Below are 15,613 nucleotides of genomic sequence, written 5' to 3'. Positions count from 1 at the left end.
CCTTGCGAAAAATCGAACCCACATCCTCTCACTTGTCGGACTAGACACTAGACTACCGAGATAAAGAATCTTAATCTTTCCTTAGAGCCGCTCACCCGGCAATTAAAAGGACGTGAGTTCAATTCCCCGCAAGGGCAGTTAAATTTTCCTTCTTTCCTAAATTCATCTTCGCATCAGCCAGCTGTTAAAACGTCTTCGTATGGATAGCGAAGAGTGATTTCATCCTTGGATAAGTGTAGCTTGGGATAAAATACAGTCAACCCTCAATTTATGAACGTCTCGTGTTGCGTACAAATCAGTTAACGAACAGCAAAAATTGATTCGGTTTACGAACTTGCCTTGGTTTACAAACAAGAAAGCCGGAAAAAATTAGATGAAATCCGAAGGAACAATACAGACAGACATTGAGAAGTCTGCGGCCACGTGGCAATTTTTTAAGTTCTTTTCTCCAAATACAACTCCTCTTATCCACCTCATGGATCAACGTGTCATTTCAAACTTTGAGAAGATTTAAGAATTTGAAAGATTTTGTACGTATTTGTATCAAAGAAGTTTTTAGGAGATATTTTACAAAGATTTCTGACACAGAATCAACACTCACTGAGCTCTGGAAACATCGTTTTAATGTCTTTCGTTGCTCATAGTGCTGACTAATAAAACTTAACAGCAAGTTTTATTAGTCAGCACAATCTTAACACAACCACGGTTTGGAAAGCATTGAGGCCAGATTGCTTTGCAAGAGATCAGATATAGGTCTGACTCTGCCCTGGTATAGAATATAAGCCCGTTATCTCGTAAGGCTGGGATTGTTTCTCTCCAGGAAAAATGTTTTTTAGTGTCAATATGATGATTTCAATTGGTTTTACGTTATGCACTTGCATTGCAGTAAAAATTGACACTAGACATATTCGGAGTTCCAGGAACGAATTAATCCATTTTACTAGTATATTGATGACTATGGGAAAAAAATTATTTCGGTTTGCGAACGTACTTCGGGGGGAACGAATTAAGTTCGTAAACCGAGGTTTGACCATACAGTAAAGATTAACGAGAGTCTAGTTTTACATATAATAGACCAAAGATTAATGAGATTCTAGTTTTGAATAGAATAAACCAAAGACTAACGAGAGTCTAGTTTATGACAGAATAGGGAAGATTAACGAGAGTCTAGGTTTGGATAAAATACAGAAAAGATTAAATCAGAATAAGATGAATATATGGTTGGTTTTCCGGTATCCTACTTATTTGGTCCTTATGCCGTATATCAGAGCGTTCCACACATGTTCAATAGGTCTGGGGATCTGGTTGGCCAATTTATCCGGTAAATATCCTCACTTTCCAAGATAATCGTCGACCAAATAAGCCTCACGTGGACGAGCAATGTCGTCCATGAAAATGAACAGAGGGTCAAACTGAAAAGTTGAACTTACGGCTATAAAAGATTCGCATCCCTACACCTTTCAGCAGCCAGGGAGCCTCTATTATCATATGTGAAATGTGTGCGGCTGTCCAACATAGTTCTGCACCAGGGAGGTATGGTTCCTGCCCAGACCATGATATCTCCGTTGCCATAGTGGTTCCTTTCTTGGATATTGAAGGAAAGATATCGGGTCCAGTTTCTCTCTACACGGAGGTACGTCGAGAATCGGTGCCCAGGCTAAATTGCGACACGTCTGTTAAGGAAACGTTACCTCACTGAAGTCTAGTCCAAGGCTGACGTTGTCTGGACGGCTGCGCAACTCTTTATGAGTTTGATATCAGTATCCTTACGCGTGTCCTTATTGGCACACGGGGCTTGAGTTATGAAGAGAGACTTCATTTTTTGAATATGTTTACATTGGATGAACGCAGGTGTCGAGGAGATATGATCGAAGTGTTCAAAATTTTCAATGGGATGGATAGGATGGACCATGAACTTTTAGTACACCGCCAATCGACTGCTTTTACAAGGGGACACCAGTATCGATTGGTGAGGGACAATGCAAGGTTATGGTGCCGCAGGGAATTTTTCTCTAATAGGGTTGTTAATAAATGGAATAGCTTACCCCCGGAGGTAGTAAATTGTAACACAATTGACACGTTTAAAAAGAAATACGATAAACATGTTGGGGTTAATCGAGAAGCTATCCATTCTTAGAATAAGACAACCATAAGTATTCTTTATGGGCATTGTATAATATTTTATCTTGTGTATATATTGTTTATAATTTTTATTAATTGCATTTTTAATTGGGTTGCTGTATTTTTGAAATATATGACATCCATATTTTTATGGACATCTTTTTCTCAGCCACCTCGTTGGGCATTTTGCCTGTTGTGGCGTTGTATTTGTATTTGTATCAGAGTATTATTTCCTTCACCTTACACTCAACAAACTCTTTTTTGAACTCAATCCTCTTTCCAAGATAGGTAGAGCAGGTTCTACTATTCGTCACATAGCCCTTCGGCACTTGACATTGCGTACGGTGGAGCGACAATTCCTCTCTCCTATTATAATTCTTTCCGAAAATGGTCCATTTCTGGAACAAGAGCGTTGAGGTACTGAGTCCTCGCCTGTCATTTCTTCGCAAACTTATGGTATAGAACCAACTGATCTAGTTTTGTGATGCACCCAACCAAATTATAGTAACAATTTTCCAACTGCTGTTCTGTGCACAGATAACGGTTCCACAAATTTCTCAACAATTGCATGTGAGACATTTTTCGTATCCTGATCCGAAACCTGTTTTATTTACATCTTCAAGAACAAATTTTGCAAACTTAATGAAAATTTTAGAATTTAATAAATAAGCTGGAAAAACCTCTTGACTGTCATTTTAGTACATCAAAGGTGAAGAAACCATAAAACATCTTGAACTTGAAAAACCCAATAAATTTCCACAGATAAACTGCAGTTGAACCTCGATTATTCGGTAGTCTGTTAATTTTATGGTGACTACTAGGTGCACCTTAAACTGACAAAAAAAAAAATTGTGTTTCCTTTCATTTTTAGTTTTGATTTGTAAACTAGGCATATTAATTAAAAACCAAGAACAAATCAATGATAATATCCATAATGGATGATATCAGTATAAATTACACTGCTAAACAAAAAAAATTTCATGTTGCCAAGGAAACTTTTTAACAGTTTTAGGGTATATTACGGCTGCTGATTTTAAAACTGATGTTCGTTTTGCCGAACTGGATCTGGTTTTTGAAACAATGCATACTCCCAACATTTCAATATAGTCTGCAGCCACTAAATTTGCGTCGAATTTTTACTTTCAATATTTTTATTTATTTTCCTATTTTATTCAATATATTACATTTATATTATGATCAGATATCAGTATTCTTTATTGATATTAAGTTTATCATTAGTTTACATTTTGCACACTTCGAATGTGATTTGTATGCTGCTTACGTATTAAACAATTGAAATTTAATTTTCACTTTATCTCAAAATCTCTAGGGGCGTGGTAGCCCGGTCGATACGATGCTCGCCTAAAGTACCAAAAGGTGTTTAGAGGTGTCGCGAGTTCGATACCCGGTTCGTCCTTGTCAGAAAACTTTCCTGACACAGGGGTACAACAAAAAACGGCGACTTGACCGCAGCAAAAAATTGGTACCGCAGGGAGTCCCCCATCGAGGGGTTAACGCACCAACCTCTCGATGAGTATAAAAAACAAGCCTACCGTTCGGAATCGGCAATAAATTTTAGGTCCCGGTCTAATTAGCCCTCGTGTGCAGAAAATGACCGTGGTGCGACAAAAATGATCAAATGATCTCAAAATCTAGCGCAAATCTGACAAAACCAATGCTAGATTCGGTATCAGATTCCCAAAATCAGTGTTGAGGAGTGTTATCATTTCACAAAAATTTTAGTTTTTTTTTTTTTCAGAAATCAACGAACAAACTTTAAGTAAAATATTACATAAGAAATGCAAATACAGTGCATAGTATTGAATTTTATTAAAATTATTCAACATCAACTGCTACTTACCAGAGAATTCTTCATTATCGAAACATGCGATCTTTTATTTTCCGATAGCGGCTATTCTTGTAACTCCCGACAACGCTACGACAACGTCGTTTTTGTAGAGCAAAACGACACAACACATTTTTGAAGCATTTATAAAAAAATTAAATACTGAAAAAAAAAGAAAAATATTGCATATCTTGAAATGGAAAACACGAATCAGTTAAAGGTAGGTGCTATTCTAGAGCTATTATCTCTGGTGTGTTGCTTCACGGAATGATCAATGATCTTTTATGCATGAATTTCGATATTATGATATGCTGAAAAATTGGATTATTTTCAGAGATGGATTGCTTCTCTACTTTTTTATTCTTCTCTATTCTTTTTTAAAGGGAAGACTGCTAACAAGAGATTAAGATAATTTTGGAAGGGAAAATAATATTTTTTTGATGTTGCAACAGTAAATAATTTTACACTATATCGTATGATATCGTCATACATCGTATTTCCGACATTCGATATTCGTAGGACGTTCCAGTGTCAGATAATTCGATGTGCGATGTGCTACTGAGGGAATAATCTATTTTTTCAGAAAAAGAAAATAAAAACGAGAATCTCGTTTTTTTTTTCAATGAAACATAGCTAAGACATCGGTGTCTAGCTTTCAGAAAATACAGCAAACATGAAAGAGAATTTAGCTTTTCACAAAATACAGTAAAGATAAAGGACATAGCTTTACAGAAAATATAACTAAATTGAATGAGTGACAGTTTCTGTGCGGTCATATGGGTTTATGGGTTTCATAATAGCTTCATATTGTGAAGTTTAGGGTTCAATTCGAATCGATCGTATAATGGTGGTTGGCTCCAGGGATGTACGTAGGATCGACCATTAGAGGGGAGGCCACCAAACATTTCAGGGGGCATAAGTAATCTCTTCTAGAAAAATGTTGAGTTTTACTAACCTTCAAAAAGCATTTAAATTAATAAGAATTTATTAAAACAGCATATAAATGTACAGTGGTAGCTCGACTTACAAATTTTTTGGCTGGCGAAAATTTTTTTCGAGGTTTTACTGCCTCAGCTAACGAGCATTTTGGTGGATGTGGAGGCATGCGCTAACATGAAACAGTGGCATTGTGAGCTAAATTTTCGTGCCTATCAAAGTGAATCCAATGAGTAGGTCGATCTGTCACTCGAGCCAGATTAATTTATTTCCACCTCGGAAAATAGCTTCCAGATACATTTCTTTTCTCTTTCCGAAAGATTTTGAGCCATTTCATGCGAAACGAATGATTAAGCTGTAATGCATTTAAAAAAAGCGTCAGACTTGAATGATTTCAGTGAGACTTAATGCGAAACTGAACAGTCTGGACATTCTAGGAATTTCCATGGGCGGAGATATGGGGGTGGAGCATGGGGGCATTGCCTCGCCCCCCAGCGTCAATGGCGGAGCCGACGGATCTAATGTTTTTGTTACTGCCGAAGCCCGAAATTGGCCAATCCGGTACGGGTATGGCTACTTCGCGAATTGGCCAATTTCATTAAATATTGACCTGCCCAATGTTTGAAATTCGGACGTTGGCCGGCCAGTTCGCGAAGTGGCAAGTGATCCCTGGCCAAAGTCCGATAACAAAAGACATGATTCGGGATCATCGTCCAGTTGGCGTTTTTTTTGTAATAATCATGTCCACGTTAGTTATGGCAACCCGCAGTCACGATGTGGTAATCATTTTTTCTCCAAAATTTGGCAGAAAAAACTATATCTATACACAATTATTTTTATAGTTTTCTCTCAAATTTTTATTTTATTTTCGCGTCACATGGAGCTAATCCAATATAGCTGCTATATATGCATCACACATTGGCAATTAAAAGAAATGATTTTGCCTCCTACCATGGGCCATCTTACATCAGCACATAGAGCTTTGGCCAGGGGTCTCCAGCCACTTCACTAAATGGCCGGCTCAAGTCCGAATCATTTCTGCAATTCGGACTTTGATCAAAAGTCTTAGCCAATTCACGAATTGACCGGCCCCGTTTCAAATTGGCCACACTTCGGGCTTTGGCAGTAATATACGTATATATAAACATGCATCATGCCCCCAGCAATCATCATTGTGCCCCCACCACAGACTTTTAAGTCTATCTCCGCCTATGTTTTCCATCTGCATGTGTATGAGAGAGAAATGAGCCGGCAACGTCGAAATTTCACGTCACGTGATTTCCCCGAATCAGAATTCACAACAGTGTAGCGTGTTTTGGCCTTGAAAGTTCGAATTTTTTGCCCTCGTCCTCAAATATATAAAATTATAACACCCCCCCCCCCCGCATTCTGGAGCAGGGCCACTAAGCTGCGATCTTTGGCGAGTCCCCCAGGCCAGACTTCATGGACCCCTCTGCAGTTAATCTATAGCGTGAAGAAATAAAATATGATGGGTATCGTCCCGGTTCCCAGGCCTGGAGCTCCGTCAGCCTCACCTTTGTGGGAGTCATGTATAAAATGAAAGCAGAGCAAAACATGAAAAGACTAATTCATGTTTCTTCAGTACAGTCGAATCTCGTTAAGATGAATTCATTTTAATGGATTTTCGCTCAATACACATTAAATATTTTTTACGTTGGACAAATAATAAAATCGTTGTTTTTCCACTAATTAGAATCTAGAACCCGCTTTGAAAAGTCATTTGCAAAGAACTTCATTTTTATAAATGTAACATTTATCGAGACATTAAATATTATAAAATGTGTTTTTGTAATTTATCACTGTGTTGGCACGTTTTCATTTGCTCAAAAGTTGACTTTTTTTGGGACTTCACACAAATAGAATATAAACTCAACTATTTTATTTTTTTTATTCACATTAAATAGCAATTTTATTTTTTGACAATTACAGAATTTTCACAACTTTGAATTTAATTTACGTTTTGCAATTTGTGAACTACACCCTCAGTCATTGGCTCAGTTAATCTATCAAATATCTCCGTTAATATTGCATTTATGGATATTACAAATATGCAATTTTTTGTAACTTCTCAGAATCTCATTTATATTTCACTTGCTGAAAGTTTTGGACACAGAGTTTACATAAAAAGTTAATTTTTCTATTTTTTCATGTATACCCTCTTGGAAAATTCAAGTCAGTTTGAGTAACCGCACGTCATTTTTGAAAACTTTTTATCAATAAAAGAATGTTTCTATAAAGCCAACGGTTGTAGAGAAGTGAAGTCTGGCCTAGGGGCCCTGTTACATTATGTGGGAGCAGGGCCGGCGTCGGGCATGAAGCGACGAGGCGGAATTTTTTATGACAGATTTATTATGACGATGTTTTCACTCTCCCGAAAATTTTTACACATCGAAATCATTTTGAAGGGAAAGTGCGAGTCGATAAATAAGCGAGGTAAATACAATACTTTTTTTTTTTCATTGTTGAAATCCTATTCAATGCTTAATTTATTTCACCGCACCTCCTTTCTTGCACTTCCAAAAAGTGTCACCTATCTTTAAAGATGATTTCTGGTCTCCCTACTGCCGTTCCAACAACATCATAGCCCCAGCACAAAATTAAAGAGGGCTTAGGCACAACCTCTTAATTTACGTATTTGTTATAATAAATCATTTTTCCAGATCTTTTCGTAGAAGCTCCTTTTCAACTCAGGTCCCTGCATGCCCCCCCCCCACAAAGGGGGTGAGTCTGGAAGGGCTCCTGCCCGGGAACCCAAGAGGATTCTCATCAGACGTGATTATATCTTTGTTTTTCACACTACAAATTCCTATTAGAAGGGCCCGTGAAGAGTCTGATCGGGGGCCACAAAGATCTCAGCCGAGGGACGCTACTGTGGGATGTGGGGCCATGGGAGTTTGTGCTGTGCCCGGTTGAACATATGGTTGGGACTCACAAATAGTTGGACCCCATTGGGAGGCATGTTCACGAATCAAGCTTGAAAGGCACCCGTACAAGATATCTGAAAAGGGGGAAAAGGAAAAAAAATTTTTTTTTGAACCCCAATAAACAGTTAAAAATAAAATTCCATCAGCAAAAATATGCCTTCAAAAAAATATTGAAAACAATTATGCAGTACAGCATGCAATATTGCATTTGAGAAACACACAAACTATAGAACCCCTTCAGCCACATATCAAACAAAACTGTTATAGTTCTTCGATTTAAATTGGTGACTGGATTTTGATTAATGTGCAGCATGTAAAAATAAATATATGATATCAGTTAATATATTTTATAATTAATAATATTTCTTAAATTATATCAAGTTTGTCTTGAAATTTGAAGAGTTGTTATTCATGTGTGGTAATACAACGTTATTAAAACTCGCAAAGTGCAGCCGTCCTTGATTTTTATATATATACTAGGGGGGCTCTGCCCCCCTGCCGCCTTTGGCGGCCAACCCCCCCCCCCCCCACTTCTCTCCCGGACATATCTTGTTTATTTCGTCCCACCTCATCAGCGTGCTATGGAAATGGGAAAGGGACGTGTGAAAGCACCAGCCTACTGAAGAAGCGATTTTTAATGAAAATAACAATAAAGCAACAAAAAACAAATGAGATTCATCAAGTATCCCCAGAAAACTTCCCCATGGGGGTCCCCAGATTCAATTCGCTGAATTTCAGTGGGGCCCCACACTGGATATATCTTGGGCTACCGATGTGTTGCAAATTTTACAATGTTAAACCACAAAAATCAATGAGATACATTCAGGGGCACCGAATTACAACCCGCCAACATTTCCATGAAGCCCTGACCTGCAAGCTTGTCGGACACCCCCCTGTGAGAATTTTTCATTTTTATCAATTTTACAACGAATAAAATCCAGGGCCCCACATCCAGTAGCGGGGACACAATACGCAGATTTTTAGTGGGGCCCCAGACTGGCTATATCTCGGGTTTCAGCTGTGGCAAATTCTACAACAGAAAAGAATGAGATTCATCCAGGGCCCGCAAAATCAAACTTGTAAACATGGGGCCCCCCGACTTGGAAGCTTGTCGGTCATCCCCCGGTGCGAGTGCCATGAAAAATTTTCATTTGTATTCGTTTTACGAACGAATAAAATCCAGGGCCCCCAAACAATTACCCGGGACACCAATTCGCATACTTTTGGTGGGGCCCCAGACTGGCTTTATCTCGGGGTTCCGCTGTTGCGAATTCTACAACAGAAAAGAATGAGATTCGTCCAGGGCCCCAAAATGAAACCTGTAAACATGGGGCCCCCGACTTGGAAGCTTGTCGGTCATCCCCCGGAGCGAGTGCCATGAAAAATTTCCATTTGTATTCGTTTTACCAACGAATAAAATCCAGGGCCCCCAAAATGAAACCTGTAAACATGGGGCCCCCGACTTGGAAGCTTGTCGGTCATCCCCCGGAGCGAGTACCATGAAAAATTTTCATTTGTATTCGTTTTACCAACGAATAAAATCCAGGACCCCCCAACCAATTACCCGGGACACCAATTCGCATACTTTTGGTGGGGCCCCAGACTGGCTTTATCTCGGGCTTCCGCTGTTGCGAATTCTACAACAGAAAAAAATGAGATTCGTCCAGGGCCCCAAAATGAAACCTGTAAACATGGGGCCCCCGACTTGGAAGCTTGTCGGTCATCCCCCGGTGCGAGTGCTATGAAAAATTTTCATTTGTATTCGTTTTACCAACAAATAAAATCCAGGGCCCCCAAAATGAAACCTGTAAACATGGGGCCCCCGATTTGGAAGCTTGTCGGTCATCCCCCGGAGCGAGTGCCATGAAAAATTTTCATTTGTATTCGTTTTACCAACGAATAAAATCCAGGGCCCCCAAAATGAAACCTGTAAACATGGGGCCCCCGACTTGGAAGCTTGTCGGTCATCCCCCGGAGCGAGTACCATGAAAAATTTTCATTTGTATTCGTTTTACCAACGAATAAAATCCAGGACCCCCCAACCAATTACCCGGGACACCAATTCGCATACTTTTGGTGGGGCCCCAGACTGGATATATCTTTTGCTTCCGCTATCGAAATTTTTCAACGTTAAAGCAGCAAGAAAACAATGAGATCCATCAAGGGCCCCTGGAAATGAAAACTTTTTACTTATACGTGAAATCTTCCCCGGGTACCCCGACCCTGTGTTGGGAGCACTGCTGTTGTGTGTGTATATTATACATATATATACCTCTCGGCATGGACCTCCCCCCCCCCCCACAAAGGAAGGGCTGACAGGGGCCACAACGATTCTTATCACTTTTTGATTTTTCACACTATAAATTAATATAAATTAATCACAGAGGGGCCCCTGAAAAGCTGGTTTGGGGGCTCGAAATCTAAATTCCAGCCTAAGGGCTCTGCTGTAGGATGTAGGAGCCTCTTGGTACATGCACATAACATGGTCCCGATGGGTCAAATGGGTCCCGATATGTGAATATCGACCCAATATCGATATATGATATATGATATCATAGCGATATATGAATATGAATGTACGATATATGAATGTGAATATCGATATATGAATCGAACCCATTTCCGTAACAGATTTCCGTCACTCAAAAATTTCACCCACTTCCGTCACTCGGTTGCTTAGCAACAGGCCCTTTTCGAGTTTGTTTGTGATTTTATATTATAGAATAGATATATATATATTTTGTTACACTCACAGAAAGCTTAGGATAGCTGCACTTTGCAAGTTTTATTACCGTTGTTTTACCACCCACAAATAACAATTGTTAAAATTTCAAGACAAACTTGATAATTGAAGTAATATTAGATATTGAAGTAATATATACACGTGACACACTAATAAAAATTCTGTTGCTGATTTTAAACGAAGAATTTTAACAGTTTTATTTGATAGGCGGTGGAAGGGGTTCCAGAGTTCATTGATGTTTCGTAATTCATTAGACAGACTTTAAGGCACCTAAACCAGCATTTTTGATCATAGAATGTGTGGTCAAATCACAGTAGCATATGTGGTAGAGGTTGTTTTTCACCAAAAACAAATATATTTTTCCGACGAATTTGCTGCAATATGTGGCATCAAGAATTCGATATGCGCCCTTCGGATTTGATTGGAATTTGTTTTTTGTCGGTGCAAAGATCATCAAAGCCAAATCAAGATTTGCGCCAAACAATGATCAAACGGTACAGTGACTGGTGGAGAATTTGCATTTCCCAAGTTGCACCATGAGAAGACCTACCACATTCCAATACCGAGCACCGATCAAAGAAGATCGTTATAAAATTATCGAATTTTAAAGTTGTGGGGAGCCGCAAAAATCCTATAGTTACAGTCCTGGCATAGGCAACATAACGCGGAGAGTCATGATTTCAAAAACTAGGAAATGAGGAGAGCGATTGTTGGATTTTTAATATTTTGTCTTTGGATTCAGAATAAATATTAATTTATTAATTTTCCTGTTTTTTCATAAAAGTGCGCAAAAGCCCATTTGTGAACACATTTGTTCCCATAATGGTGTTTGAATAAGATTTTTCTTCGAATTATTTTTAGTAAATTTTATGTAGAATTTTATTGCGTTATATGATATATATGTGCTAAATATCTCAATTAATCCTTTTAATGGCAGACATTTCTCCAAAACCCATAGGAAGATATGTAAACAGGTGCACTCTTTATAGAATTACTCTCCCCCATCAAAGAACAATTATTACACATTTTGATTATGAGAGTATATATTTACTCATCAGAACCTTTTTATTTACGAAATTCTCTCGCGACATCTGAAATCATCAACGTTACCTCCCCCCCCCCCCTTCCCAGGGGATCGTGACCAATACTTGGGAACCACTGTATCATAGTAGAGGTGAAAAAAGAAAACTCTTTTCAGATAGTCGTATTTGAAGGACGGCAAAATATTACTCGCCTCAAGCGGCAGAATTTCTAGAACCGGCCCTGGTGGGGGCCACGATTAATGTTCGTGAGTGGGACAGTGCCTGTCTATTGATGTGTTGTCGTGCATGATAGATCAGTAAAAAATCAGCAACAAAAAACTAGCATAGAATACTACAATATAAAATATTGTGTCAGGATAAAATGTTATCCACGACAGGGCCGTCCTTACCAGACGTGGGGCCCGGTGCGAAAGTAATAGCTGGCCCGGAGGCGTCTTGATAATTCCCTTAGCCCCCGAATTTTATATATTTTGTGGGCGTGGGGAATCGGAAATTCAGAAAATTAAAATCATGAAAATTCAGAATGCATACAAGAAATAATTCCAACACCCAAAATTTTCTTTTCCAACGTCTATACGGAAAAGTGAGAACTGGCAATTCATTGCCGGATGCATCTCCAGTCGACTCCAGTATTTTACATTTCCAGTATTTTACATACTCCGGTATTCCGATATGAACCTGCTTCCCCTTTATTGTTTTCTCTTTTTCTCGCAGACATAAAAAAAAAATCTTTGCAACATCCGATGTCAGGGGAATTCAGATCGATAGTCATACAGATATTAATTTGCTCTTGCTCTTGTACGCTGAAGATATTGTCCTCCTTGCCGTACAAAAATCCAACTTCAGAAGAAAATGAAACTCTCCTTGATAACTACTTCAAGAGAAATAGGCTAAAGGTAAATATCAATAAAACAAAAGTTATGGTCTTCCGACGTTCGTGTCGCATCTCGAAAAATCTGGGACAGAGTATAGAACTTGAAATAGTTCGTAACTATATGTAATTAAGGTCTTCCCTTCACCCCATCTGGTAAATTTTTCATTTGCCGCAAATTTAATGGTGAAAAAATCACATGCGACGTTAGTAGAGCTGTTAAAAACCTACTGCGTAGAATTAAAACCCTTCTTCATGTCAAACTTTTCGATATCCTTGTTTGGGCCTTTTCCCAAGCCGATGCCCTTGAAAAATTTCAAAAAAATTTTCTAAGGAAGATCTTCGCGCGGTACCAGTAATACTATCTCTCCAGGTTTGAACTCGGCCGTCGCCATCTCTCTGTATTGGTTTTAAAACTGTACATTAAATTTTGGATCAGACTCACGAAGATGGATAATGAAAGACTTTCGAAAGTCTGTTTCTCTTCACTCCCCGTCTGTCGGATCCCGCGGTAACTGGATTAATACCTTGAATTAATCTTTCAACAAACTTGGGTGACCTGACATTTGGAATTTGTCACAACGGTCCCTTGTACCATCGGTCTTCGACCCTATTATGGGCACCTTTATTGAACATTCGATCCATGAGGCCAGATTGAATCTGCTCGCATCAATACGCTACTAATTTGCTAACATTTTCGATTATAAAATTCTGATCCAACCTTACCTCCTATATGATATTCCTTTATGCTTTCGTAGAAACCTTGCTAGATTAAGAATCTCCCCCTTTTGTGCTCAATATATCCAAACGTCTCCAGTTCACATTCTCACCTGAAGACCCGTGTTCATTCTGCAATTCCATACGAAGCCCAGTGATATCTTCCATACTATATTTAAATGTAATTTTTTCGCCACCAAAAAGGTCCACTATCACCACTAAATACAGTCGGCGCTCGTTATAACGGCCATACCATTACAACGACCGGTAGTATATGTTCCGAATGTTTTCATAGAACGAGTATCATATATGTTTTACTTTCGATATAACAACCCTCCCAATATAACGTTCATTTTCGACGGAATGAAGGGGGGGTCGTTATATCGAGCATCGACTGCATAACTGTAACCTCTACAAACGCGACAACTTTTGGAGTCTTTTTCCGAACCCTTCTCGAGAACTCTGTCGTGACATCTACTATTACATTAAAAACATGAAAATTATCACGTTCATCGAAGCCAACAATTAATTATTTTTCATATTGTCCCAGGTTGGGAATGATGATGAAACATTATGTTTTTCTGATGTTATTTTTAATTTATTTTTTTACGCAATTTTTTTTGGTTGAAACTACATGATTCTACCCTTGATCATATGATATTGGACCATTTTTTTATACTTAATTTTTTTGTTTCTGCATGTGGTTTTTTTCCCCGCCTCAATGATTCATTGGTTTGGTACTTTTATTAGTTTTTTTTTAAGTGCGTGTTTTATTTCTGTTTTGTTTTCCTTCTTGTACATACGTTGGTAATTGCCATCCTTGCAGAAACTGATGAAACTCCTGAGAGAGAAGGCGGCTCTAATCCACGAAGAACTTGAATCGAAGTAATGCAGTAATTCCCTAAAGAAACTCTTTTCTCCAACAGCTGGCGCCACAATCTATTTATCATTTTTTAAGACTAGCATTACCAGACGTGCTCCTTTTTAATGTCATTTCAAGCGTTTTAGAAAATTCCCCCTTTTGTCCTCCTCTTCAGGTTTCCAATAAATAATTGTTATTTTTTTTACCACTCTAAAACACATATCTCTTCATTGACAGGAGTGTTTGTGTGAGTGCTTTTTTCCACAAAAAATGTTTACACGCTTTAGCCAATCGCCGTCAAAATTCCCAAAACACAACCCAAGTTGCAAGCAGGGCAGCAAATACAGTACTATTCTAACCCCGGTTCAGCTTGCTCTTCTAGGATAATTTATAAAAAAAAACAGCTCTGGAAGAAGAAAACCGCAATATCCATTTTGAGAATACCGTTGTTTGCTTGGGACGAGTGACTTATTTTTCAATTCTCAAGTTGGTATTAATGCAATAAAGATGTGGTAGGTCAGGTAGTTATGCGCAATGTACATGTATATGTTACGGAAAATGTGATAAATCAGTAACTATACATATTAACTGGCGATTATGCATAACCACCAATCGTTTCGTTAAATTTGATAAATTTTTCTACATTTGTCACTTTTACCGGTATTCCAGAATTCCCATACCGGTAATTATGCAGAAGTATCAAGTATGATAAATATGGAAGAAATCATGCAGAAATAACACTTAAATTCAACCACTTATCTGTTTCTCCCGTACGTGATGAGCGCACTGCACATATTTTGCCATAAAAACTAAATTAAATGAAAATAAGTGTTATGAGAATAAAAACGAATGAATTATTATTAGCATTATAATGTTGGATTTCTTCACATTTATCAACATTTTTAAACATAAGAAACATCGCAGATCGAATCCATCAGCCTAGAATGAAATTTGAGCAAAGTTTCCGGTAAATTTAAATAATTTATTGACGATTTATCATATTTACCAATACGAGCTGGGGATTACACATAATCACTGGTAAATGTGAAAAGCAAAATTTATTAAACTTTCAAAAATGATTGGCAACTATGCATAATAACCGGATTTATCAAATTTCCGTAACATATTTAGCGGTTCTGTTTTAATTGCGAAAAATTATTAAGGTGGTGGGTTTCTTTTTTTTTGGAAGAAAAGTGGCGCCATCTGTTCTGCAAATTGAGTAAAATGACGTCATCAAGGATGCGCGCGCAGCAGTCCTCCTTTCTCAGTTTTGGTAAGGTAACCCTATTTATGAAACTTTTAAATTAAAAATCGATCGATTTTGTATTTTATTCAACAAATACCTTGTTTTGAATTTTAAAATTACTTCACATGATAAAATAATATTGGTGAATTTTTGAATGAAATTGCTCTTATCATGGAACAATTTCATTTTAAAAAGCTTTATATTAATATTTAATTTCCTAGGTGGCAGCACTTGATTGAAGCATATAATATCTTTTTGACCATATGATCTGCATTTCTCGAGA

Source organism: Pholcus phalangioides, unplaced genomic scaffold (genome assembly GCF_987345545.1).
Source record: "Pholcus phalangioides strain wild (caught in Gottingen) unplaced genomic scaffold, Ppha-v1.0 ptg000039l_1, whole genome shotgun sequence".
In the NCBI taxonomy this organism is placed as follows: Eukaryota; Metazoa; Arthropoda; class Arachnida; order Araneae; family Pholcidae; genus Pholcus; species Pholcus phalangioides.
Note: the sequence above shows the minus strand (reverse complement) of the source record.